We start from the raw sequence: 25,654 nt of genomic DNA on the forward strand, positions 1-25,654 counted from the left end.
GCGACGGGATACAGTCTCGCTTGCGTAACACCCGTGAAAATGCAGAACAGCGGAGAACAGTACTGTCGCGCAGTGAAGGAGGAAGCAAGGTTCGAGCAGAAATAAAGTTCATAGGGGCGAACTTCTGCCTTGAAATAGACGTGAAGAAAAAAATTCACGCTTCTCCACGAAGTGAATCATGTTCTTAGAGTAAATCACCCGTAACGTTGCCCACTCGCGCATGTAAATGAGTGAAAACGCGTGTGTACAGTATATGCAATTCCAATCCAATCCAATCCGATACAATTCAATCCAATCCAATCCAATTCAATGCTCCACGCGCATGCGCAACTCTGTGTACACGGACGCCAAGGGAGAAACCACGGACAAAGCGAGTGCCTTAGGTGTTTCGCCCCTAAAACACAAACGTCGATGAAGCAGTCAGCAAAGTGACGTCCACACACAACCATCAGCGAATAGAATGCTCCGGCGTTTACTCTGCAAGCGAAGCTTTCTGGGTTTCAGCGATGGCGGTGCCGTAACCAAAACCACTGCTGGAAAGCCAAATTTACGCAATGGGAGTGCACATGATGATGATGATGATGGTTAAACAAGAAAAAAAAACGCTTCCCGTGAATGCAAGTGAACCTGAGTCCCTCGCGTTATGAAGCCGACGTGTGTTCGATTGCATCATTGCGTTACGGTCAAATCAGTTTGGGTTTGTTTTAAGCTGCTCGAACTTCGAAATAAATTGAATTCAAGCAAATCAATCGCCTTTGTATACATTCAGGGTTGATGTTCACGCTTCGTAAATAAAATTCAATTCAATTCAAAATTAAAGAACGCCCACCTAATTTTGTGCGCAGAAAGCCTTGCGTTTCAACCATCTGTCTCGTTGGATCAAATGTGGTCTGATTTTTCTTTCCACAGGCATTGAATGAGGTCGAGAGCATTGTCAAACAAATGAGCATCAGGCTGGCCTAGTGGCAAAAGGGTGAAACCCTTTCCCTGTAAACCAATATTGCCCAGGCAGCACAACGCAAAAGAGAGAGCGTCCGGTGAGCCCGTAACACAAAATAAGGTCCCCCGGCTCGGCAAGGCGGTATCGAGAAGCATGAAGACGTGTTCTTAACAATATATGTACGCATACATTAAACCGGCCTTGATAAAAAAGGACTCGTGGCAAGAAACTGATTTCGGTGTCGGCGGTACTTCGATAAAAGGAGGGGGGGGGTGAATTGTTTTACGTGGTCTGCAGTTGGGACAATGAAAGGGATGCTGCGTGGTGAAAACTGAAAGCTCTTAAATCAAACAAGGAAGTAGAGTAACAAGCGCACACATCGACTCCAATATTTGTATGCTGCTGGCAATCTGATACTTCAAAGCCACAGCTCAGACTCCTTTTCACGTAACCAGATGGCAGAAGGTACGTTCCGCTGCTGATGGCATTGCTCTTGCACAGTGGCCATTTTTAAATTCCTCAGGCACACATTTCAAATGGGTCAGCTGAAGCAGTGGAGGGTATATTTTCACCGCTGCCCACAGCGGAAGAGAAAACCTTTGTGTATGTGCGTGCATATATATATATATATATAGATTCAAGAAAAAAAAAAACTTCGAAGGTGTTGGCGACCACAATTATTGCTAACATTTGTTGCCAGCAGCAGCACTTGGGTATGCGCTGGCGTTACGAGGGTGCACACTGGCGAGACTGGTTGTCCACAGGCATGAACTGGGTATTCACTGGCATTACTAGGGCGCACTCTGGCGAGGCCAAGTATGTTTTGGCGGGACGTGGGTATAGACTGGTATCACTAAGATGCCCACGGGCAAGATTAGGCATACATTGGTGATAGTTCGGTATGCACTGGTGAGATTAGGTATGATGACTTGAGTATGCACTAGTGTTATTCAGGTGCACGCCGCCGAGACTAGACATGCGCCGATGTTATGTTGGTACCCACTGGTGTTACTAGGATGCACACCGGCGAGACTACTGCATTGGTGTGAGTTTATTACGTACTGGCGTTACTCGGCTGCGCGCTAGCGAGATGTATGCACCAGAATCACTTGGGTGCGCACTGCCTTTAGTAAGGCGCATGGGGGCATGGCTAGACACATACCAGCAGGACTTGGGATGCACTGGCGCTACTGGGGCGCACACCGGCGAGGCTGGGTATGCACTGACAGGAATTGGGTACGCAATAGCGTTACTAGGTGCACACGCGCGAGAATAGGCATCTACCGGTGAGGCTTGACAATGCATTGTCATTACTGGAGCGACACAGGCGAGACGGCATGTACCGGCGGTACTTGGGTATGCACTGATGTTAGTAGAGTGCGCACTGGTGAGGCTGGGTATGCACTAGCTGGTCTTGGGTAACACTGGCGTTACTAACGTGCGTTGGGGGAAAATAGGCCTGTAATGGTGGGACTTGGGCGTGCACTGGCGCGACTCGTGTGCACACTGGCGAGACTAGGCATGCACTGGCAGGACTTGGGTCACGCTGGCCTTACTACGGTGGACACAGGTGACACTAGGCATGTATTGGCTGGGCATTGTGTAGGCACTATCATTACTAGGGTGTGCTCTGGCGAGGTTTTGGTATGCACCAGCATGACTTGGGTACGCATTAGCATTACTAAGATGCACACAGACAAGACTAAGTATGCATCGGCAGGTCTTCGGTATGCACTTGCGTTATTTCAGTGCACGCTGGTGAGACTGGGTGTGCACTGGCAGGACTTGGGTATGGAGTGGCTTTACCAGAGTGCACACTAGCGAGACTAGGTATGCACCGGTGGGAGTTGAGTATGCACTAGTACTTCTAGGATGCACAGTGATGAGGCTCGGTATGCATTGGTGGGAGTTCAGTGTGCATTGCGTTACTTTGGTACACACTGGCTAGACTGGATATGCACCAGCATGACCGAAGTACGCACTAATGTTAGGTGCACACGGGCGAGACTGGACATGCATCGATGGTTCTTGGGTATGCACCAGTGTTTCTAGGATGCACACTGGCGGGACTAGGTATGGAATTGTGCAAGTTCGGTATGCATTGGAGTCACTTGGGTCTAGGTGTGCACCAGCATGACCTGGGTATGCACTATCGTTTAAGGTGCACACGGGCAAGACTAGGCACTTACCGGCGGGACTTGGGTATGCAATGACGTTACTGGGTTACACACTGGTTAGGCGGGATATGCACCGGAAAAAATCGGGTGCAAACTGGCATTACTGTTAGGACTTAGCATTACCGGTAGGACTTAGCTACGCACTGGCGTTATTAAGGTGCATACGGGCGAGACTGGGCATGTACCGGTGGAATTTTGGCATGCAGTGGAGTTAGTCGGGTGCACACTGGCGATACTCAGTATGTACCAGTGGGACTTTGGTATTCACTGGCGGTATTAGGGTACATACCAGCGGGCCTAGGTATGTATTGGTGTTACTGGGGTTCATCTCACCAGTTTACATTAAAGAGCCTTCTCTCTCTCTCTCTCTCTCTCTCTCTTAACGGCGAGACTGGGTATGTACTGGAGTGATTAAGGCACACACTGGCGAGACTAGGTATGCACTGGCGTCACTAGATAAGCCACGACGTGTGTAAGTGTGCGCCTATGGGACTGGGTACTCGCCTGCTTGGCTATGGTACGCATATATTTGGCTGTGGATAGCACTGTCTATGTATGTGACGAGCGCAGGGTATAGACGAACTTGAGGTTTTCGACCTCACGAGGAAATAAGTTTTCATATCTATGAAAAGTAATATTGTACTGGAATCAAAAATTGTCGTGTAATTAGCGAATTTTAATGCGTCACTTTTCATTATGAATGTTTTGTAGCTGTAGTTGGTTAAGATTAGCAATATCAGGCTACCTTTTGTGATTTATAGTTGATAGAGTACATTAGGTGACATTTAGGTTTGTTCTCATATATTTGATTTTTTTTGTTTTTATGTGATAATCCGGATTTACACTTGGTAATTGTTAAATTACCTTGGCTGCTTCTTTCTTTCGCAAATATAAGATGATACCCAATTGGCTCTTTTTTACTCATTTCTAATGGTGGGTTTTCAGGTTCTTTTTGTCTTATTGGCATAAGAGCAGTAATTTGAGATAGAACTTTATCGTTCTTAAGTTTGCTTCCAGGTTTGTTAGAATTATAAAAGCGGGTGTGTTTAAGCTCGAGCTTGCTCCAGTGGCGTTAGGAAAAGAAGCACGAAAAAAATTCGGCGCCTCTAAAGGGTGCCCCGCCGCAGGTAGGGTATTAATACGGTGGGGCGTGCTGCCGCGTCTGCTCCAGTGTGAGCACAAGGGGCATATGCATATGGGCACCCCTCCCTCACTATATGATTTTTTGGACTACCAAAACGCAAAAAAGATGGCGCCGCTTGCACTAGGAGTTGAAGGTTGGAGAAACAGCGGAGCGGGGGTCGACCTTGCTCCTTCTGGTTTTGCTGTTTTTCTGGGCTAGTCTAAGTGTTGAGGGGTGTGCGAATTTTAGCCGGAATTTGCAACGCCGTTCTGGAACGGTGTTCTCACAACTGTCCCTTTTGAAAACGTCCCTTTTGAGTCCCTTTCACCGTGACGTACTTCCGGTTAAGAAGTGGGCGTTGGCAGTAGGTTTGCCATGCTTGCGTTACGTCACTTCCCGTTGTTTGCTTTTAGCCAATCAGGGCTCGACAAAAGGGAAACTTTTAAAAGGGACACAAAAGGGACAAAACTCGAGAATACCGCCCCTGGTCGGTACCCACACCAACAGCGGATCCCAGGGAGGATGAAGCTAGGTTGACCGTCATCCCGCTATTTCTCGGAGACAGCCTTGCACAACTAGTGCAAGCTGCCTAAATTTTTAGTTCTTCTTGCTGAACTTCCTGTCACAAGGAATCAACAGTTACACCATTATGGCGATTTAATGTCTTAACTTCAATAATTATGCATTTGAGTGCGAATACAAGTCATTACATGGTTAGTTCTAGGGGTAGTAAGCAAGATATGCTTACACATTAAAAGTAAGAGAGCAGACGTTCCTAATGCCGTCTGGTCCACCGAGCAACAAAGGGTGCCATCACCTGTCGCTTAACGTTGCTGTCACGAGAAACTTTCAATATCGATCAGGTGCAACCACCCCATTTGTGCAACTTGTTTGTGGCGTTCGGGAAGACACTGAATGCGTGCTCTATTTAGCCGCGCTTACTTCCTGCGGCAGCGGAAGTGCGAAAGTTGCTGTATGTGGGCAATCAAAGTGTGAGCAAGTTTTTTGGTCCCGTGGAGAATCATACATTGACCCTGCGGTGTAGAAAGCTCCTTTGCACTTCGCAGAAAAAAAGCGTGTGCACTGGAGGCCACACCTTCTGGCTCTCCATTTCACCTCGTGTTTAAAGTGCACACTTGTTGCGTCTTTGTCTTTTACATTGCGCATTTAATCATGTGATCACCTACCATTTGCAGTAGCACGGTCGGCAAGGCGGACCTCTGCAATTCCATTGAATCAAAATCCACCAGGTCTCGTGAAATGCGAGTGTGTAATGATCATGATCATCATAATCATCATCACCATCATCATCCTGCTCAGGTTCACTGCAGGACGAATGCCTCTCCCATTGATTTCCAACCGCTCCTGTCCTGCGCCAATCCAGTCCACGGTTTACCCCGAAGTTACATATTTCATCCCTCCATCCCATAGAGTTTCATACAAATAACTAGAGGGGAAACTGGCGCTGCGATCGTACGCCTCAATGGGCGTGATGGGTAGTTGTGGATTCGGATTGGCGCTAAATGGCTTGCGGAAGTTTATATGGATTGCAGGCAGTTTCGTTTCGTTTTGGATTTACATGAACGCATTTGCCTATGCGGTGTGTTGGAAGAATCTATCAAAAATACGTTTCTCCTTGAACTGCATGCCGCGAGCGCACTGACGCCACCCTGAGTAGAATGTTTTATAACTAGAGTTGCGAATTGGGTGGGTTATCAATTCGTTGCCGGCGCAGCGAGCACGAAAACACAAACGACGGCGCTCTGTGCGGCGAATAAGGAGTTGCGGCGCTGCTTACTCGGCTGAGCAATGTATTGTCGAAGCTAACGACGGTTGTGAATCGCTTGGAACAACCACACCTACCGCGCGAACGCCGGCTCCTACAACGTAGACCAGCAGTATCGGCGGTTGATAGGAACGCAGCTTGATGAATGTCACTAATTCAGGCAAGAATAATTCTCCAAAGGTAATCGGTTTCTTTTTTATGAGCACAAAACTTTTCGCTTCCTATTACAAACCACCAGCGTCGAAACTTTTTACAAGTAGTTTTTAAAGAAGTCCGCGTCGTGCTGTAGTTCGCGGCAAATGGCAAACCTGCTCCGCAAACCTCCTCGACTCCGCGTCTGCTTTTTATTTAACGCGGCGTTTTATTTCGTACAAAACCAATTTTTGTCACTAACTTTCTTGTTTGTCATGTAATTTGTAAACGGAGAACCGGACAATAAAAGTTTGTTTGTCAAAAAACACAATTTGCGCAGCCAGAAGCTTGTTTCGATCCTACGCAATCCAGTTCCACAACTACCCATCATTCCCATTGAAGCGTAAGCGCCGCTGCCATGTTCGCGTTGACACTAGCGCCAGTTTCCCCTCTAGTTATTATTGTATGAAACTCTATGCTCCATCCTATCAGCTCTCTTCCTCTCTCTCTATCCCTCTACACACACACACGTGCACGCACACACACACACACACACACACACACACACACACACACACACACACACACACACACACACACACACACACACACACACACACACACACACACACACACACACACACACACACACACACACACACACACACACACGCACACACACTCCCACACGCACACACACGCACACACACACACACGGACGCACGCACACACGCACACACACGCACAAACACACACGCACGCACGGACACACACGCACGCACGCGCGCACACACACACACACACGCACGCACACATACGCACACACGCACACACACACGCGCACGCACGCACACACGCACACACACGCACGGACACACACGCACGCACGCACGCACGCACACACACACGCACGCACACACACGCACACACACACACGCACGCACGCACACGCACACTCACACACACGCGCACACGCACGCACACACACGCGCACACACACGCGCACACGCACGCACGCACGCGCACACACACACACATGTTCGGTGGGGAGTACGTGCGGAGGCACGTTTCAGAGCAGAAAAAAGTGAACCGTGCTACACTCGTGCAGTTTTTCTCGCTTGCTTGCTTTATACCCGTGAGTTCAGAGCTCCATTCGTGGCTATGGGTCTGTGTCAGGCGGTTGGTAGAAGAAAAACCAAAAGCAGCTACAGCGAGCCGCACGACGTGCGCGCGCGGCCTGGCGTCGCTGTTTGTTCCTTTCCTTGGGATTCGCGAATAGCTTCCTTCTCTAGAGCAAAACTTCTGCCGTCAAAACGGGTCCCCAAAAGCACGTATACGGGCGCACTTTAGCAAAGAGCACCCTCGCATTCAGGCGTCGGGCCCGCGCTGCTATCCACCTTGTGTATGTCTGCTTGTGTGGGAGCGTGTGCCGCAGTGTTTGTGTACGGGTCATTCGGTCAGCCCCTATTTTACGTTCTTTTCTCGCGGGCGCACTCTTTTTTAACCAGCGAGCTCAAGCAAGCGGACTAGAGAAAGGGAAGGTGCAGAATAAGTGCACTCTTTTTTAAGAACCCTGAGTTTAGTGGCGAAGACAAAGTGAGCTCTAGCCTACGGGATTGCATGCGGTTGGAAAAAAGAAAAGCGCAGTTAAAAGCACTTTCGCTTCCAAAGCCATCTCCGCAGAGCACGTCGACGGTGGCTTGTTCTGTGGTGAACTCGGGAAGCCGCGCCCTCCTCCCCTCCACCTCCATTCTTCCAACTTTTTGAACTATTTTGGTATACTACGGCTTATTTGAGGTGCTCCACTTCGTTTCCACAGAAACAAGCGCTTTACAATTTCGACGACCCAGTCAAAACGTTTCTTTTTTTTTTTTGCGACGTTACTTTTTTCGCTGGTTGTATTTATACAGGGTCCGCGGATGAGCAGCTCTGCTTTCCCTTCTGGACATGATGTGAGACTGCCAGGACGTTGATTTGGCGTTTTTTTTTTCGTCCCGTTCCAATTTGCGTTGAGGGCGCTCACATTGTTTCACTTTGTCGACTAACTTGTCTATCAAACCCTCGTTAGTGTAGGTGTTTTCTTCTTGTTTTATTAGCAGTAGGTCTTTTCCCTTATCTACGCATAACTTATTATCGCGGGTCAAACGACGAATGTGTTCCGCCTTTAAACAGTGTTTGCTTGAGTATCCGAATCGAATTTGTGGTTGGTATATACTACATGAATACGCAGATTTGATGCAGCCTTTTTTTTAAGCGACATTCGTGGGAAATGTACACGGTGCCTTATATCTTTTTTTCTCGGTAACTGCTTTTAGAGGCACAAGTCCTGAATGAGGAAAAAAATTATCCTGAGGAGAGCTCTAAGGATACGCGCTGTTCAGTGTCAGTTTAAAGCCGCTACGGCGTAACGTGGTAGCATTCAGTTTGCGGCGTGGTACGACGAATGGTTTTTCGGTCGCTGACCAAAACCTTCGCCTTGTAGCCTGAGTCAAACGTCAGGTTTAGCATTATAACCGCACGAAAACGCAACAAGAAGTGATCTGTCCTCTGCTGCGCCTGCCCCGGGTCATTTTAGCTCGGCTTTTGTCCTCGGTGCAGGTATAATGCTAAACATACACCAGCTCACTAAACTATTCCTAGCACCATGAATGGCAGGTTCACCTAGTGTGAGGCGTTCAATCAGGAGCTTTCTTCCGCTCCTGCCCAAGTTCTTCGGTTCATGGATGGTTATCTCGAAAATCGGCCGGCCGCATTCCGGAGTAGCAGCGTTGTTAACACCAGATTGCTTTGCAAGCATAATCGCGTGTCCCAAACTAGGTGGCGACCGGCAAGTTTTTATTGTAACCTGTCGCCTGTGCAGTGACGTGCTCCGTCTCTCTCGCTCTTTTAGATGCGGAACATCTCATGCTCGGGGCTGTGTCCCTCCCTCCCTTGTCGTCGTTGTTCTCCGCCGTCCGCACTCTACTGCGCATGCGCGTCTCTTCAGCCCCGTGAGCGTTTGGGCTGACGTCAGCGCAGTCCACTATAAAAAAGAAATAGTTAGGCGGCGCCCGGCTTCGATCCCACGTCTCTCTGGCCGCAACGGGAGGTACGTGGCGCTCTTCCCACTGCGCTACAAACCGGGACGGGAGCATGTGCTACGAATGCTTTTTATGTCCTTCACTCATTCAAACTACGTCAAGAAGCTACTGATACAACGAAGGCACTCGAAGCTGAACGTCAACGGAAACGAAGAACTGAAAACTAATGGGAACTTCAGTCGACCTCGACCCCATGGCTGGTTCGCATGCTACTCAGGGTTCCCCTACGGGAAGATGGTGTAATTTTTTTCACGCTGCTCACGCTGTCTGTTAGGTCTCCATAGCAATAGCCGTAGCATAGCAGCGCAGTTTTCACGTGAGCGTAAGTCAGGCCATTGGTGATTTAGAACGAAGGTGTTGGCCTGCGATGTGCTTCTGCTCCCCTCTCCCTATTAACTATGCACAGAAGTCTCTTTCTTCTCCCGTAAGACTCACAAGAACAAGACCTTCCCAACTCTAGAGCAAAGTTCATCCTACCCTGTTCTTTATCCCTCTTCCCCCAACATGACTACAGCCCACTTTGCTTCCAGTAAAAGCTCTCCGCACTTTCTTCATGGGTGTTTGGGAGAGAGAGAAGGCATGATTCATGACCAGCAGTAGTTGAGACTACCAAATTACAGGTCATTTATATCGACTGCTACTCTCTGCTGTACTGCACTTTGCTGTATTCCGGTACAGCTGGTCCTAAAAGAGGAGGCGAGGGTGATTCATGTCGGGTTAACAGGGTATGACAGTGGCATCAGCGTCCGTAAGTCAGTTGTATTCGGTGTATTGGGAGGACATTTACCATAGGCCATGGTATTGATAGGTTTATACACAACAGTGTTTTTAAGCTGGTGGTTCTTCTGACTTTTTTACAAAGAAAGGATGCCGCCCAGTTCAGGTGCCTGTACTGTTACTCTGCGCTTGTCTGCAGTGTGCTTGAAAGTTAGGGCTTATCCTACCAGCCGTTTAAGTGCATGTGTAAGTGTAACGGCAGTTGAGATTAGGTTAGCAGAAGATTTTACTAACCGCCGCTGCCAGCCAGCACTGAAACCAGTGAGCGGGAACTGCGTGGCGCTTATCTTGACAGACTCTCACTTAAAGGTGCGCATATTCCGATCCCTTTCCCTGTTAGAAATAATCAATTTGCTGTTTACTAGTTCGTCGCGAGTTCGAGAAGTGACTTGCCGCAGAAGCTTCAGTAGAGAAATGTGCAAGGCAGGTGGTGGATATGCCGAAATTTAGCAAACTAACGGCAATACACCGCCAGCTAGGCGGAGGCTTTTTGTACACCTTTTGAACCACCTTCCTTCCAACTCAACAGGTGGCTCCTCTCGTTTTACAACTTCATATGGTTGGCGCCTGGTGGAGCGAATGCTCTGTTTAGGCTACTAAAGGCTGCCCTCAAACCCCGCATTTTTGTTCTTTAGGTGCGAGGCTTTCAGCTAAACCTACGTAACTTTGCTTCAGAGGCTTATGACTTCATTTTGGGGGTACATGCGCAGCGACAAAGGAGGAGCATTGCTTGACGCATTGTACGAAAGCTCCGCTGCCATTGCAGACCCGTGGCAGGCAAGCGGAACGACAATTTCCATTGGCTGCGACGAATCATGTGGCTACTTGAGGGCTGCCTCGCGGGCGATTCGCTAGATGACGCAAGCTGCTCTAAGGCGCATAGTTTAAATAGAAGCATGACGCTGTGCACGTGGTTGGGCACTGCCTCGTGGACGATTCGCTGGATGACGCTAGCTGTGCTAAGGCGTGGTGTTTAAATAGAATCATGGCGCATGGCACGTAACTTGACGCTGCCTCACGGGATATTCCCTGGATGGCGCAAGTTGAGCAACTTGCTTTATGTGCAAAGAAAGAAGTCTGTGCAAAAGACTCGTCTTTTGCGCAGACTTATTTTTTCTTGCGTCATGAACCAACTAGCCAGCAACCCAGTCCTATTAATAACGTCTTGTTTTAGGTACCCGTCTGACGACGACTGGGATATCCCACCACGAGCATGTGGTGAAGTTCGCCTACGTACCCGATGAAAATCGGCGTTGTCAACTCAATTTTCCTCTCGGAGAAATACTGCAATCACTCAGAAATGTGGTGTCGTTTCGTGGTGAAAAGTCCTGCCAGCGAGAAAGAACACTGTATGCAGCGTAGGTCAAACAACACTTTTGTACGATCTCCTCAAATGCAACTCAGCAGAGAGGTCGCAATGTAGCCGGTTTGTCGTCTTGCGCTGTCGCGAACTCATAAACTGCGCTAAACATAACGTATCAGCAATAAAATCTGCAACATTTTGCCGCAGCACATTACGCGGGCACAAATGATGGTCTTTAATTTACCTATAAATTAATAGTAGTGAGCGACATTGGTGTTGCAAAACGTTCCGTTCACTTACTAGGGGCTGCTGTGGGCTTCGCTGAATGGGGATGCGACGGATGTTTCTTGAAGACGCATACTTCTCATTTATTTTGCTCCATGATAACTTTTGCGAAGGTTGTCACTACCTTTTATTGTTTAGGTTTTCGAAACCTGACCTCTGCGAAGAGGGTTGCCATGACTGCACAGCGCTAAAGACCAGGACAGAAGGACATAGGGGAGGTGGTGACTTCAACTATGATTTATTGACGAAATCGCCGAAATACGTGCATCGCACACAAATAAAAACTTAGACAAGTTGCGTGACATTCCGTTTGACACTCCGTTTCTAACTTTGTATAATCCCCTGTTGTGCAAAGGGAGATTCTGAAGTTTGTTTTTGGTGAGCTTGGGCAATGAACGCTGTCTTGATGTAAAAGTCACCCGGCTGCCTGGCTCAGTAGCCGCACGGGTTAGCTGCTTATTTGTGAACACAGTTATCAACTTCAGTCACACACGACCGCACTTCCCACAGACAACGCCAGGTGACCTCGGACGGATGTGTGGATGCTGTAGTGATGCTCCTTTAATAAGGTATTTATAATTATCTACTTGGCCAACATACTTATGTTCACAATTCAGAGGAATCATGCACACCAAGGCGGAAATTAGGGCGAGTCAGAATACGTTCATATTGCACAGCGTAAGAGGGTGGGACACAGTAAGTAATAGACACCACAAATCATGCACTCCATACCCACTGCGCATGCTACAAGCTGCTTCGTATAGTTTCCAAATATGAAAATATTTCGTCGTGTGACATTGGCATTCGCACGTAGGCTTGCGGGACAGTGGATAATTTATGAAGGGCAGAAAAGAGCAACTTTATAGTCTACCTTATTCTCTGCCTTCAAGCTGTGCGAAAATTCGCGCTGAGGTGGCAACCAGGGCAGCATTAAAGAAAGGAAGATTAATTTTATGCGCTTCTCTAATGAGCGGCTGCACAAAGAGTCTCCTCCCAACTACTTCAACGGCTTCGGCGCTATAAAACCTCTCGGTTTGGCGAACAAGTACTTTGAAGTAGAGCCTACTCTATTAAATGACCGCCTATTTTTGGCATCAACTACTGGCGGTCGTGATGCGTCTAAGGCCCACGTCTGGAATGCGGGTTCCCAGCGGGAACTGTTTACTTACGCATGCAGTTTTAAGGCTATACTGAAAACTTCGACAGCCTCTGGCCGAGGCGCCAACTTGGATATCCTCAACGTGGCCTCTTTCTGCCCAGCATAGCGGCGCGTCTGTTGGGCGCTTAAGCTGATTTCGGTTTCCCTAAACGGATTACGGTTCGAGATCTTGAGAGCATTTTGATCCATTTTTTGGGCGTAGCTGCCGGTTCCGAACTTAGGAGGTAAGCTGCGCGTCGAGCATTGTTCGGAGTTTCGGCTTTCGGGAAACTAATCCTCATTTCTTTTGTTAAGCATTGGCGGCGTCGGGAGAGTGCGAACTGAAGTAAAAGAACGCTGGTGAACTCATGGATTATGCTCGCGCTCGTCCTCGTTGTTCCTCCCAGAACTCGCGTAAAATGGTGTCTGTAATCAGTATCGACACCAGCTCTCAAATTTTGAGCTGAAGTAAAATTGAGAACGTGCGCCTCGAACAGGAGCTGTTGTATGACGCTTTTGACATCCACACGAAACGCAGCCGTACGGCTACAAAAGAAACCTATACACACTAAACTTTTTAACACCCTTAAAGGTGCTAAAAGGGTGCACTCAACATTTTGCACCCTTTTTGCACCTTTTAAGGACTAAAACATTGCTCCGGCACCCAATCATGAGGGTGCCACATATTAAGGAGTGTAAATCTTAACATTTTTACACCCTTTAAGGTGCAAGGAGGGTGTACTGAACATTTTGCACCCTTTTTGCACCTTTCAAGCACCCAAATATTGCTCGGGCACCCCACCTCGAGGGTGCCAAAATTCAGGGGTGTAATCAACAGTTTCATAGGGTGCTACGACCGTTAAAGGGGTGCTAAAAAGTATTTCTTCTCGATTGGGGTGTTACCACGGCACCTTATCGTTAGGGTGCCTAAAAGAACGGTGTGTGAATGCAAGCATGCAAAATTGCACAAAAACAGGCTGAATGTTTAAACCGCACATTGCACTATTTCACCGCCCGTTGAGAGAATAAATATGAACTCTCCACATAGACCAGGGGAAAGGCTCTAAAATTGCTGTTCGTAAATTGAACAAAACGTGCTGAATGTTTAAATTCCGCTCTGCACTAATCTACTGCTTCGAGTGTATCACAAGGTTCGTTTCGATGTCTGGGTGCACGGGAAGGAAAGGCTACAAAATGCCTCTTGTAGTCCTATAAATAAAACTTTTACGCGAGGCATCGGTGTCCTCAACGAAATCGAATTTACCTAAGAATTTGTTCCCGTATTATTATGCCCCGGGCAAAAATTCCAACAAGACTTTCTTGTTGGGCTCACAGCACGCCTGTGGGGCCAATACGAAGTTCTGTCGGCACTCTATCGTTCCAATAGCCTAGTCTTCCAACAGGGAGTTTAACCTTGATGGTGTTTGTGGGGCCAATAAGAAGCTCTGTCGGCACTCTATCGTCCCAACAGCGTAGTCTTCCAACAGGGAGTTTAACCGTGATGGCGTTTACCGGCTCGCCAACACGATAAGTCAACGCCAACAGACGCCTCGTTCGTAATCAGCGGCGCGAGCGCGCCATCAGACAGAACCGACAGACGCCCTGAAGGTGGTTTTTAGGGCCTAAACAGCAGCGTCTATGTCTGGCATAGACGCTAGACGTCAACGTTTGTGTTCTGAATTTTCCCTTCAGTAAGTAACAGTCAGACGGACGATAACATAACTATGTGAAGATATGCTTTGGCTCATACCACGGCAAGCGCAATCGTTTGTGGCTGCAGCCTCGGTTGCTCTTCGTCCACAACAAACTGAATCGGCTGTACCGCTTTCTTCGAGGGCGTGTATGCAGGGGTTCTATCTTCCTTTTTTGCGCAGGCCGACGGGGGCGGTCGTGTAAAATCACCTTCCTGGTTTTGGACCGGCCCGACCGGTTTTTTAAACAGCGGGCCGGTTGCCGGTTCATATCTAAAACCAGCCGTCATCAGCCGGTTTTTTGGCTTTTGTGCCGTGATTATGCCCGTTTTGGCGTTTTATAAGCGTCAATTCAACAACTAAGACGATAAATACGTGTCGACAAGCATAGGCGTGCGCACAGGGGGGGCAGGGGGGGCGGCCGCCCCCCCTAATCATCTGAAGGGGGCGCCAAATTTGCCCCATGCCTTGCCGATGTAACACATGAAAGTAAAATTTCTGCTCAGAAATATTTTGTGTGTGTTGCAATTCCATCACATTGAAATAAAAATTTTATAACCATCCCTCTTTGCACTGCGTTCGCACCGCAAGGCCTTCAGTGAGAAGAGGTCGGGAGTTGCTCTGGGGGGGGGGGGGGGGGGGGGCGCAGCGGTAAGACTTTGCCCCCCCAAATTGAGAACTCTGCGCACGCCTATGTCAACAAGCTGCGCAAAGACACGCGAGCAGAGAAAATACGCGGGCGAGCGCGCTGCCTCAGATGGAGGGGGACCTAAGGGAAGAACAAAATAACGAAATTCTACCGCCGCGGTCAGCAATTGCGGTTACTTTTCAGTGAAGCACATGCAGAGCGATTAACCAAGCTCTCAATCACTTTCAGTACAAACGTTATGTTGATTTCTCTCTAAGAAAACACTACAATAAATGGCAGTGGCGTAAATCCAGAAAAATCACAAGGGGGGACACACATCTTGCCAAGGCGGCCATTTTGTTTTGTGCTTTATTTTCATTTATATACAAATTACTATCGTGATTTGAATTAAAATAAGAAAAACGAGCATGCTTTCATACCTCACGTAATTGCACTGTGCTATTGCAGACGTTAAAAAAAGATCAATGAGAAATACTCTGTACAATATGAGTACTGATCACCCATGACATGTTTCCTAGCTTTCGACACTTCTAGAGGGTCCAAAAACGCGAGCGCGGTTTTTGCACGCACTGACAAAGTTTTTCAACAACCCTGGCAACGTTATGAGGTCTATAATGTCTTGATGAACGTGTGCCAAAGCCATGCAGTTGAGGCGTTCCTCCCCCATCGTACTACGCAGCCATGTTTTCAGTCTTCTCAAGGCACTGAACGATCTCTCTGCTTCACAGGAAGAGACCGGCATCACTAAGATAATCCTGAGAACACTCTCCACTTCCTTGAAATACTTATTAGTGACAAGCAGTACTTATAAGTATAAGCAGTACTTATTAGTGACAAAAACAACAGTTGTTTTAGCTTTCAAAGGTAAATGAAAGATGAATCTCAAGGGGGGGACACTTGCAAGGGGTGTCCCCCCCAGCCCGAACACAAGGGGGGTCAGGACCCCCCTGACCCCCCCATGATTTACGCCACTGATAAATGGCACTGCAGGTTAAAAAACATGGCGTCTTTTTTCAACACAATCCCCCCTCCCCCCCCCGGAAGGCCCGTTTTTTTTTTCGGGGAAAGGTTGTAACCCTGCGCTGCTGTTCTGCCTACCTGCTTGCTGTACCTATTACGTCGCCGCCACCGCAAATCCCCACTTGTTACAAACTCAGAGTTTTTCGCACTGTTAGCAGTCGTTTTACACGATGGGTTTGATGCGCCTGACATGCCAGGAGTGACATCGCTTGTAGTATTAGAGCGACGTTGCTTGTCTGCAAGACGGTGCCGGTCAAACAAGCGTTATCAACGCCATAATTCTAACGGCACATTCCATTTATTTCGTGGCTGCCGTGGCTTGCGCAGAAAAGGTCGGGTTGACTGCGATAGCTTTTCTTGAGTCAAATAATGGAGCTTTGGCTCAATCGCTTGCAGCGCTAGCAATGCGGCCTCGTCTGCAAGACCGGTGCGTGAGAAACAAGCGTTAGGACAGCCAGAATTTCAAAAATGCAGCATAAACTAGACCATCGTTAAAGGAGGCGATGACTAGACACAAGCAACAATATTCGTTGACAACTTACGTAAGTATAGAGTTGTTTTAGGCGCCTCGAACACCGCCCGCCGACATAGCTGTTTGTTAACGCGTCCGTTTACTGTTTTGTAGGTCAATGGTTCGATTCCTCGTCGAACGTGTTTTTTTTTTTTTTTACGTGAGGGTTTCATTAGCTTCTTTTTTAACGACCAGGGTAAGCACCTGTTCCTTGCTTTCTATCACGCCGACATTTACCGCCCTCTTCCTAAACCCAAAGTAGCTCGTTTTCTCGCACGTTCTCTCTTGAGAAGCCCGCCGTGAAAACAAAACCAAAACAAACGTCAAACCTCTTTACAATATCAGTATATATGTCAATTACTTTATGTGTATTCACTTTTTGTGTTTAAAAACCTTAAATTTAAGTTATAAACACATTTCAGACTTTGAAAGCAGAAAGATAATTACCAACATTACAGTAGTAACACAATTTTCGTCAAACATAGAGGTGCTGCATTTGAAGTCTGGCAACTATCTCTCACTTTTGTGTGTGTTTTTTCATGGCGTTTTGTGCCGAGTGGTTGGTGGCGTGATTTAATCTGTTTTATCTATTTCAAGCTTAAATCATAGTTATAGAAGCTTTATGGGTGATGTCTACCCTTCTAACCTACGCGTGTGTTGAACATGGGGACCCCGGAAGAACGATCATCGCCGGATAAAATACTGCGCGTCAAAAGTGGATGACATTGCATCAGAACAAAGCGTGTTCGTGTGTCCGCGAGATGAAGACGACAGTGAAGGAGAATTTTACGTTGGAAACATCGTTTTTGCTCGGGTAAGTACGCATTTTTTATTATTCTGTATTTGGTTGGAACGAGTTCTGGTGTTTATGGGTCAGTAATTCGCTAGACCCCCATCTCGTTTGCTCTGAGAGCCTACGTGAGTTAGCATACTTTTTTGCCGCCCAGTCCACCGTTTCCGCAGAAGTCAGCATCAATTTACGTTGAAGCTAGACCTTGGCTACGATGCTCGCGCTATGGTACACGGCTGCTAATAATTTCACATCACACAAGGCTCTTTAACACCGGGGCGTTTGTTTATGTGTCTCTCAAACAGTGCCTTTGCGGTTGCAGATCGCAGTCGCAATTTCGCGTGAGTGGCACAACGCTGTGATTAGTCCTCCCTCGTGAATACCCGCGGTATACCAAGAAATAACATGAACAGGAGGTTCCCTGGAAGTGCATGTGAAAACGCGTACACGTGATTCCATGGCTGGCGTCTCCCCCCCCCCCCCTTCACGAATTCCGTGCAGTGCGCTTCGCAGCTATTGCGCTCGCGAGACCGGCGACCGTACGCCTCGCGGTCTTCGGGCCGCGATATGTGTGCTGTTCTCGTGAAGCTCGACAACAGCGAAATTGCCGTACTCGCTCGCCAACGCGCCCCGACAGCGTACGCGTCGACCGGGTGCTGACGGAGTTGTGCTGGAAGAAAAGCAGGCAAGAGATGAGGGCGCACGAGGTGTAGTTAAACATGAGAATTTACAAAGTGCAAGGTGGAGAAAATAGTATGCAAGGGCCGGAAACGGTGAGAGAGTTCGGGCCGCGCGCCAGCGAGCGAGTGCGGTAATTTACGTTGCCGAGTTTCACGAGTCCGGCACGAATATGACGACGCCCGTCTGAGAGTTCATAGAGGTATAGAATTCATATACGTGCAAATTGAAGGTGAAATGCGCGCATGTGGCCTCGCAGGGAGTTAGCATAGTCTCGGGGTAGTGGGGGAGATTTCACAACGCCTACGAGGCGCCTGCCGATTCTGTCAGAGTAGCTCTCGGGAAGTCTGGGGCTTGATATCAGAGGCATATGCATTGTTTAAATTAGTGCAGAAAATTGAGCCAATTCGCAAGTTCTCATTTTCGCAAAACCGCAGGCCATACAGAGACTAACAAGAAAGCTGTAGGCACTCACTCAACTCGATTTATATTGGAGAATTGAACGTGCAGATACAAGTCAGACATTGAAATGGAGGAGCCTCAACTATCACACACCAGTTCCGATTGAAAGCAAGGGATACAGATGAGCTGCTAGCATGCGTTCCATGCAAATTAGCTCAGTAGCTAGCTTTGCATATATCATGCATACCCCACTCACAGTACCTGCGGGTCTAATAAATACATTCTTACTGTGACCTAAATTTCACTTGGGGTGTTCCGGGAATGTTCTTATTAGTGCCTTGGAGGTTACTGTCTTTAAACGATTAAAAATCTACTTGATGTAAGCATTCGTGCTTTGTGTGTGCTCTTCTTGTATTTCAACAAGTGTCAGCACACTCACAGATTATGCACCTGCAGGTGCTGCTGCTGGCTGTCCTGGGTCAGCTGCCTTCCAGTCCAGTTTCAAAGGCTTTGCCAGGGCCTCCCTTGGCCAACCGACACTGCACCTGCTGTACCCAAGTACTGCCTGGCCTTTCGTTGGTGCTCCGTACGCTTTGCCGCCAGGAATGGTCATTCATCCATCATCTGGCCGCTTGGACCACCCGTTCAGAAGTCAGCGCATTTGCTCGACACATCGGTCCAGGCACTGCTGCCGTATCGGTGCACCCATCGATTATGTATTTTCAGGTTAGTTATTGCATGTTGTGGAACTTGCCATGATGTATACCTGTTAGCAGTGCTGTGGCCTCTGATTATTTGAAACATTTTCATGAAGCAGTGCTGTGCGTATGGAGCGTGTCATTGCTTAGCAGAGATATTGAAGAGAATCTGGGGCTGACGACTAAAGGGCAAGAAGAGAAATTGAACTGACTTTGAAGCAAGTATTCGTATGTAATCAAGCCAAGCAAACATTTGGGATCTTTCGATATGGTTTTAAACTTGCAATACAAACTGGTCTACTTCAGATCATACTGGTAATAATCATACTATACCGAAAAGTACATCCCGCAGTCTGTAGAATTCTGACAGCGCTTTTTTCGCAGTCTCTCATGACAGGCACTAATCTCAATGGTTGGAAGATAGTCGAGGTAGCACCAGTCTTTAAATCAGGAGACGGTACTTCACCATTAAATTTCCCTAACAAGCACCATATGCAAGGTCAGGAAACATTTCATTCACTCTCAGGTTGCTAATTATTTATAAAATCACAATATCACATTCGAGTATCACCACGGTTTTCACAAGGGTTACTTGAGAAACACAACTTTCAGGATTTGTTCACGATCTACATTGATCCATTGACACAGGCTTACAAACTGCGGTAGTTTTTCTCGATTTTTCTAAAGCATTCAATCGCATTGCACACCACAGACTACTTCTCAAACTTCACCCTAACGTCCTCACTTGAGCAAAAGATTTTCATTCTCAAATGCAGTTTACTTCTAATAACTATATACTTCTTTTGCTCGTGCCACTTTGTTGTCCCCCCAGGCAGGTTGCTTGGTCTATCTTCCATGTTGCATATCCTCCCATGTAGGTCTATTTGCAGATGATGTTGTAATTTATCACACAATTTCTTTCAACTACTACCGTCAATGCTTTCAATCTGATCTTAACACAATTAACTCCTGGTGCTGCAAATGGCTAATGTCGCTTATCTCTAAAACAAAGTGCATGACTTTAACGGTGGCAAGTCTCGGATTGTAAATACTTCATTAACAACAGCCTGATTACCTCTTGAGACAAAGGTGTTTTGGTAGGCCGGTAGGGGAGGGGGGATTGCATGGTGGATTTCAAAAGGTACATCGATTGGGAAAATAAGACGTGTGATTAATATTTTCATTTGCACTCCAAAACTCGCTTTATTTCATATGTTTAACCCACTGCCGTGGCTAGGGTGGTGTGCTGTGGAGGCGAATGTCGGTTAGATACCGCTTGGTGTAGCCGCTTTTCAGATGGAGGCAACACGTAAAGACACCCGTGTTTGGAGATTTCGATGCGCACAAAAATACCCAGATGGTCAAAATTAATGCGAAGCCTTCCCCTACAGTGCTCCCCATATCCCAAGTGTAGCTTTGGCGTGTTAAACCGTTTTTTTTTTTTCATGTTTTTGGTATAGTACCAGCTGCTGTAGCAGGTGCAACTTAAAGGTAAAATTATACATAATGTTTCCACGAGCTAAATATAAAGGCCATATTGAAGTGCGTTTATGGGTCTATCTCATAGCAGTAGTGAAAGGTTATATACTCTGGTGCAGGTTAAGAACGCCAATGGCTCATGTGGTGTAGTCCAGTGTTTGACGGAATGCCGTGTAGGCAGGTAAAAGCATTATTGCAGTGATGAAACGTAGGTCACTGACCAAGTCAAGAAAGCCATTTAACGGTTTGTTGCTTGTTCACGGTGAGCATGTGTCGTGGAAAACGAAGCTATATATTGGGCATTACGCGGCGCAATGAGTTTGCATAGATATGGTGCAGATTGCCATCCATTATGTTGATAATGTTGGGCGTCGTCTGAACAATGAGGGACTCGAGCAGTAATCGAGAAGATAGATTGCACTCAGTTGTCAGTAATTTTGTCTTGTTCCAGTCGACCACGTGTCCCGTGCTCTCACGGTGCTCTGCCAGTGGACTTGTTTTTGCATGGCCCTTGTTCACTTCGTTCCAGTGCTGCATTAATCTTCTGTGCAGATTGCCCGTTTCGCCAATGTACACTGATTTGCATTCAGTGCATGGAATCTAATATACAATACCCGGAAGCTTGGAGCGTGAGAGGGGGTTTCTCACGCTGACAATGTCAGAACGCAGCTTGCAAGTGGGCACATGCACAATGTATGCACTGCGTGTCTTGAAAATGTGTGCGAGAGTTTCACCGATGTGTGGGACGTAGGTAATTGCTGCACGTTTTGATGCAGTCGTTGTCCTGAATATAATGCCTAAAGCATTATATTCAGAAAGAAGCGAAGAGGGCGACTAGCAAGAATCCACATTGACATTAGCAGGCAGAAGCGTCCACAAGGCCTGTGTCAAAACGTGCTGCAATTCTCGTCCTACACATCAATCAAACTTTCGCACGCATTTTCAAGAAACACATTGTGCACATCGTGCAGGTGCCCACTAGCAAGCTATGTTCTGACATTGTCAGCATGAAAGACCCCCTCTCACGCTTCAAGCTTCCAAGTGTTGTTTATGTTTTGAACAAAAAAAGTGCCATTTAAACGTGACACCTCCTTCCTTGCCGATTTCTGATGCCTGATTGTTCAGTTTGTGGGGATACGTTTAGCAGATTGCTCGCATGTCTAACCTGTATTTGTGCTTGAGCAGTCAAACGCTGATGTTAGCAGTGAAGTAGGTGAAAATTGTAGTTTGATTGTAGTTGTGTGCAGATTACCTACATTGTGTTAATTCGTAGAAAAGCAAAATTGAGGTAACCCTGCTAACTGTTCCGCATTGCAGCATTTTATTATGCGAACGTTAAGGAGTTCAGCTGCTTGTTAAAGGTGAAATAAACAGTGGTACAAAAAGAAGAGCATCTACTAAACAGAAATATCTTCACAATCGCAGGATGCCAACGGTCCGCCTACCAACTTGTGTCCTGCATCGTTTCTGCTGGCTGGAGCGGTTCATGGAGCATTTTCCAGCTTCTCAAAGTTTGTGGTCAAGCGCTCCTCCAAGTGAAAGATGCTAGATCTGCAAAGGGATCTTTTGTTTTAATGCCACAATTTCACGTGCTCAGCAGCAAATTTACTCGTAAGGCTTTTTAAATATTCATCACCCAAGAGGGCATGTTACCTTCGTCTTCGGTGGAATGTGTCTGCACTCAGGTTATTTGTGACAAAAACAAGTGGACCACGTCATGAGAGTCATTGAGGCCTTGTTGATTGTGCATGCTTCTGAAATGACATTTTCATTAAGCTGAATACTTTCCACATATTACGATTTGTGAACAAATTATGGTAAAAGTCATGATTAGTTGTACTACAGTGCAGGAAGGAAATGCCAACATACGTTTTAAGCACCTCTGATATTTCAGATCGTTGGCTGGTGAGCAATAAAACAAAACTGAAATTTTTTTAAAGTAAAATCAAATATTCGTTGTCACCAGTGCATGACCATAGTAAAAGCTATCTAGTCACCAAATTTAGAATTAGACACGAAATGCCAAGAAAAATAGGGAAATAAACTAGACAGCTGGCTACAATAAACCAATTCGTAAAATTCCTCAATGTCTATCAAGTGATGATTCAGGCGGGTTAGTTAAGATGTCAGTGGGTTTACACACCCAACTTGCAGGGAAGCACATGAGCTCCCAATATTAACATGTTTTTAGTGAAGACCATCTTCCTTCATTAAGCTGCTTTGCACATTGATGCCAGTCTGATAAATGTCCTGAATTTTTGTTATGATCAATCTTTGTATGGGAACCATATATTTTTATATGATGTCGCTGTGTATTTCTGAAACTGTATCTAGTCACTAATTCCAATTTGTCGTGGTCAGGTTTTTTCAACTAATTCGTAGCTTTTTTAACAATTATGGTATATTTTGTGTGCCTAAAGGAATGCCTCATTGCATGTTTAGCCTATGTAGTGTTGAAAGCGGACATTTTGCTTCAAAGTGGAATGTCGGGCTAGCAACAAGGTACTTCGCGTGCTGCTCACTTTCATTCATGCCATTATTTTTTATATTATCATTTAAAATTAAAAGCCAACCAATTTGCTGTCGTTTTAATTTTGTCACCTACTTTATACTTTCTTTTTTTTTTCAACTTTGTGTAAGGATTGACTATCCATATTTTTATGATACCAAGGCGTTGGACTGGGCTAGCTGGTACATGTTTGAATGGATGAAAAACCATAGGAAAACCCAGGACACAGAAGAGAACGACGGGACAAACTTGTGCCGTCATTCTGTTTTAACTGTTTCCTGTGTTTACCACTGGTTTTTTATGCATTCAAACATTTTTTATGACTTTGTTGAACAGTGATTAGTTTAGGTGTGTTCAAACAATTGTTGGCTGCGAAGGCTCCCTGTAGCATTTGTATAAGTGCTCTCTGCTTTTTTGTTTGAGCCAATACCCCACCACCAGTCTTCATGAGGTGGTCTTTTGTAGAAATAAGTTGAAATAAATATTTGTTTGCATTGCTTTACATGTTTTGAAAGAATTTCTTGTTCATTCTTGTTTCATTCAACCCCGTTTCAGAATCCTGCTTAAGGCATTTCCTCTGTTATTTTTTTTCAGAACCAGGAAGGGTGCTCATCCTCGGTTCTTGCTGAAGCAGCAGTATCCATACTTCACACGTGAGCTCTGAACACACAGTAATTATGGTATGAAACATTCTACCAGTATAAGCCTGCTTTGTAGACGTCATTGTAGATGTCAAAGCTCTTGACAGTGTAGTCCAATGTCTGGTGTAACGGGCAATGTCTACAACTTGTAAAAATTAATTTTGTGGCTATAATGTTTGTGATTATTTTAAAATGCACGTCAACTACTATTTAGAATCGCTGTCTAAATTGGCAGCCATTTTCCTGGTGGATACAGAAAGTGAAAAAGCGCATGTGTAGAGATTTCAGTGCACCTTAAATGTCCCAAATTTGCTAAAGCTAATCCAAAGCCCTCCTTGTGGTGCACTTCATATCCCATGTACAGTTTTGCATAAAAACAGCTAAAAATTTATGATCAATTTAAACTTATTTTAATGTTTTTAAATGCAAATATTCTCAGTTTAAGCTGCCATATTTAGAGTAAAATATTTTGTAACAATTATATAGCTACCAAAGGTTTACAGAAAAGCTTTTTGCTTTTGGTTGTGCACCTTCTTATCAAAAGAAAAATGTTGCTAAGAAAGGCAGAAGAAACCCAACTATGGAAATTAGCAAACCCTAAAGCTGCGGATAGAATGAGTGTTTTGTAGAGAATCTTTTGCTGATTTCAGTTCTAGTCAACTCTAAAAAAGTCTATCGACGTAGAATGCTTACCGTGAGGCACCTCGTAATACTAGCCAAAACTAATGGGCCCTGGCTGTTGGCTTTTCATTTGCAACAGTGACAAATGACCCCACATCCACCGGCAGGGACATAATGCAAGGCACCATGTACAAGCTAGCCTCATGATAAAATAATGTTTTCTGAACAATGGCATTACATTTCAACCATGGGCTTCACCAGGGAACTTGTATGCATTGTTCTGTGACGTTTGCAATTCTTGTTATTGCTATGTGGGGTCCTTTAGTCTAAAGGTATGTTTATAAAACTCCAAATACCACCAAACCTTGCAAGTGCTGTACCATATGAATATTTTTCCGTAAAGCAAAAAGAATAATGCAAACGAAAATAAATGGCTTGGGTACCCAACTTTTATAAGTAGATTATGAGCCGCAGTACGGAGGGAACTATATTATGAGCCGCATTACGGAGGAAACTATACATTTTGCATTTGGTCTTCCTTGATATTGAACCTTCCTGCTCAGCTCAAGAATAAGGCACTAAACATTGCAGGTAGCTACCTTGATTGGAAGTTTGATGCAATACTAAGAAGCCAAGGGTTTTAAGGTTCAAGGAAGTTTTGTGTGGTTGAAGTGTTGCACACCTAATTGCTTTCACTGCACAGCATGGTTAGGCTCTGCAGTGAATCTCGAAGGATGTGTACTGCAGTTCGGCAAAGTGAACATATAATTGGTTTTTTACGAAGTTTTGGGTAATCAACTACCTCTAAAGTTATAACTGTACTGAGATGTGGCTCCTGACTTTTTAAATTGATGTTTTAACAATCGGTGACACAAGTTCAAGGAAATTATCAGCTGATGTTGAGCTTCAATGGAATGTCTCACAGAACCGAGCTTGAAAAGCACGAATGTTTCATACCATAATCGTGTGTGATATTGTGCAATATGTGGTCTCACACCTGCTGCACCTGTGAACCGAGGATGACGCACTCGTTTTGTACTCCTTTAGGTGGGTGCTTTTGCAGAAGATGCTCCTACAGATTGGGGTGCTGAGTAGGACCCTAGGATACTTTTAGGCGGAAAAGGGTGTTTATAAGGCACCTGTCTTCTGGGGTGCTTCACAGAGGGTGCTCCTGCGGCGACAAAATCCAAGCACCCTAAAGGGCGTAAAATATTCAGTTTTTAG

General features: G+C 46.1%; 1 protein-coding gene and 1 long non-coding RNA gene across 3 annotated transcripts in view; both read left to right on the top strand.

Annotated features, from left to right (window-relative positions):
• LOC144149940 (beta-1,4-glucuronyltransferase 1-like) overlaps positions 1-25,654 on the top strand; it is a 279,455-nt gene that overhangs the window by 152,412 nt on the left and 101,389 nt on the right. The gene's annotated exons all lie outside the window — the stretch shown is intronic.
• Positions 16,307-23,670, top strand: LOC144148960 (uncharacterized). The gene is made up of 3 exons (XR_013318124.1): positions 16,307-17,426; positions 18,939-19,208; positions 22,085-23,670. It is a non-coding gene; the product is annotated as an uncharacterized LOC144148960 (long non-coding RNA).

Source organism: Haemaphysalis longicornis, unplaced genomic scaffold (genome assembly GCF_048455015.1).
Source record: "Haemaphysalis longicornis isolate Haplotype H1 unplaced genomic scaffold, Haemaphysalis longicornis Haplotype H1 scaffold_8, whole genome shotgun sequence".
In the NCBI taxonomy this organism is placed as follows: Eukaryota; Metazoa; Arthropoda; class Arachnida; order Ixodida; family Ixodidae; genus Haemaphysalis; species Haemaphysalis longicornis.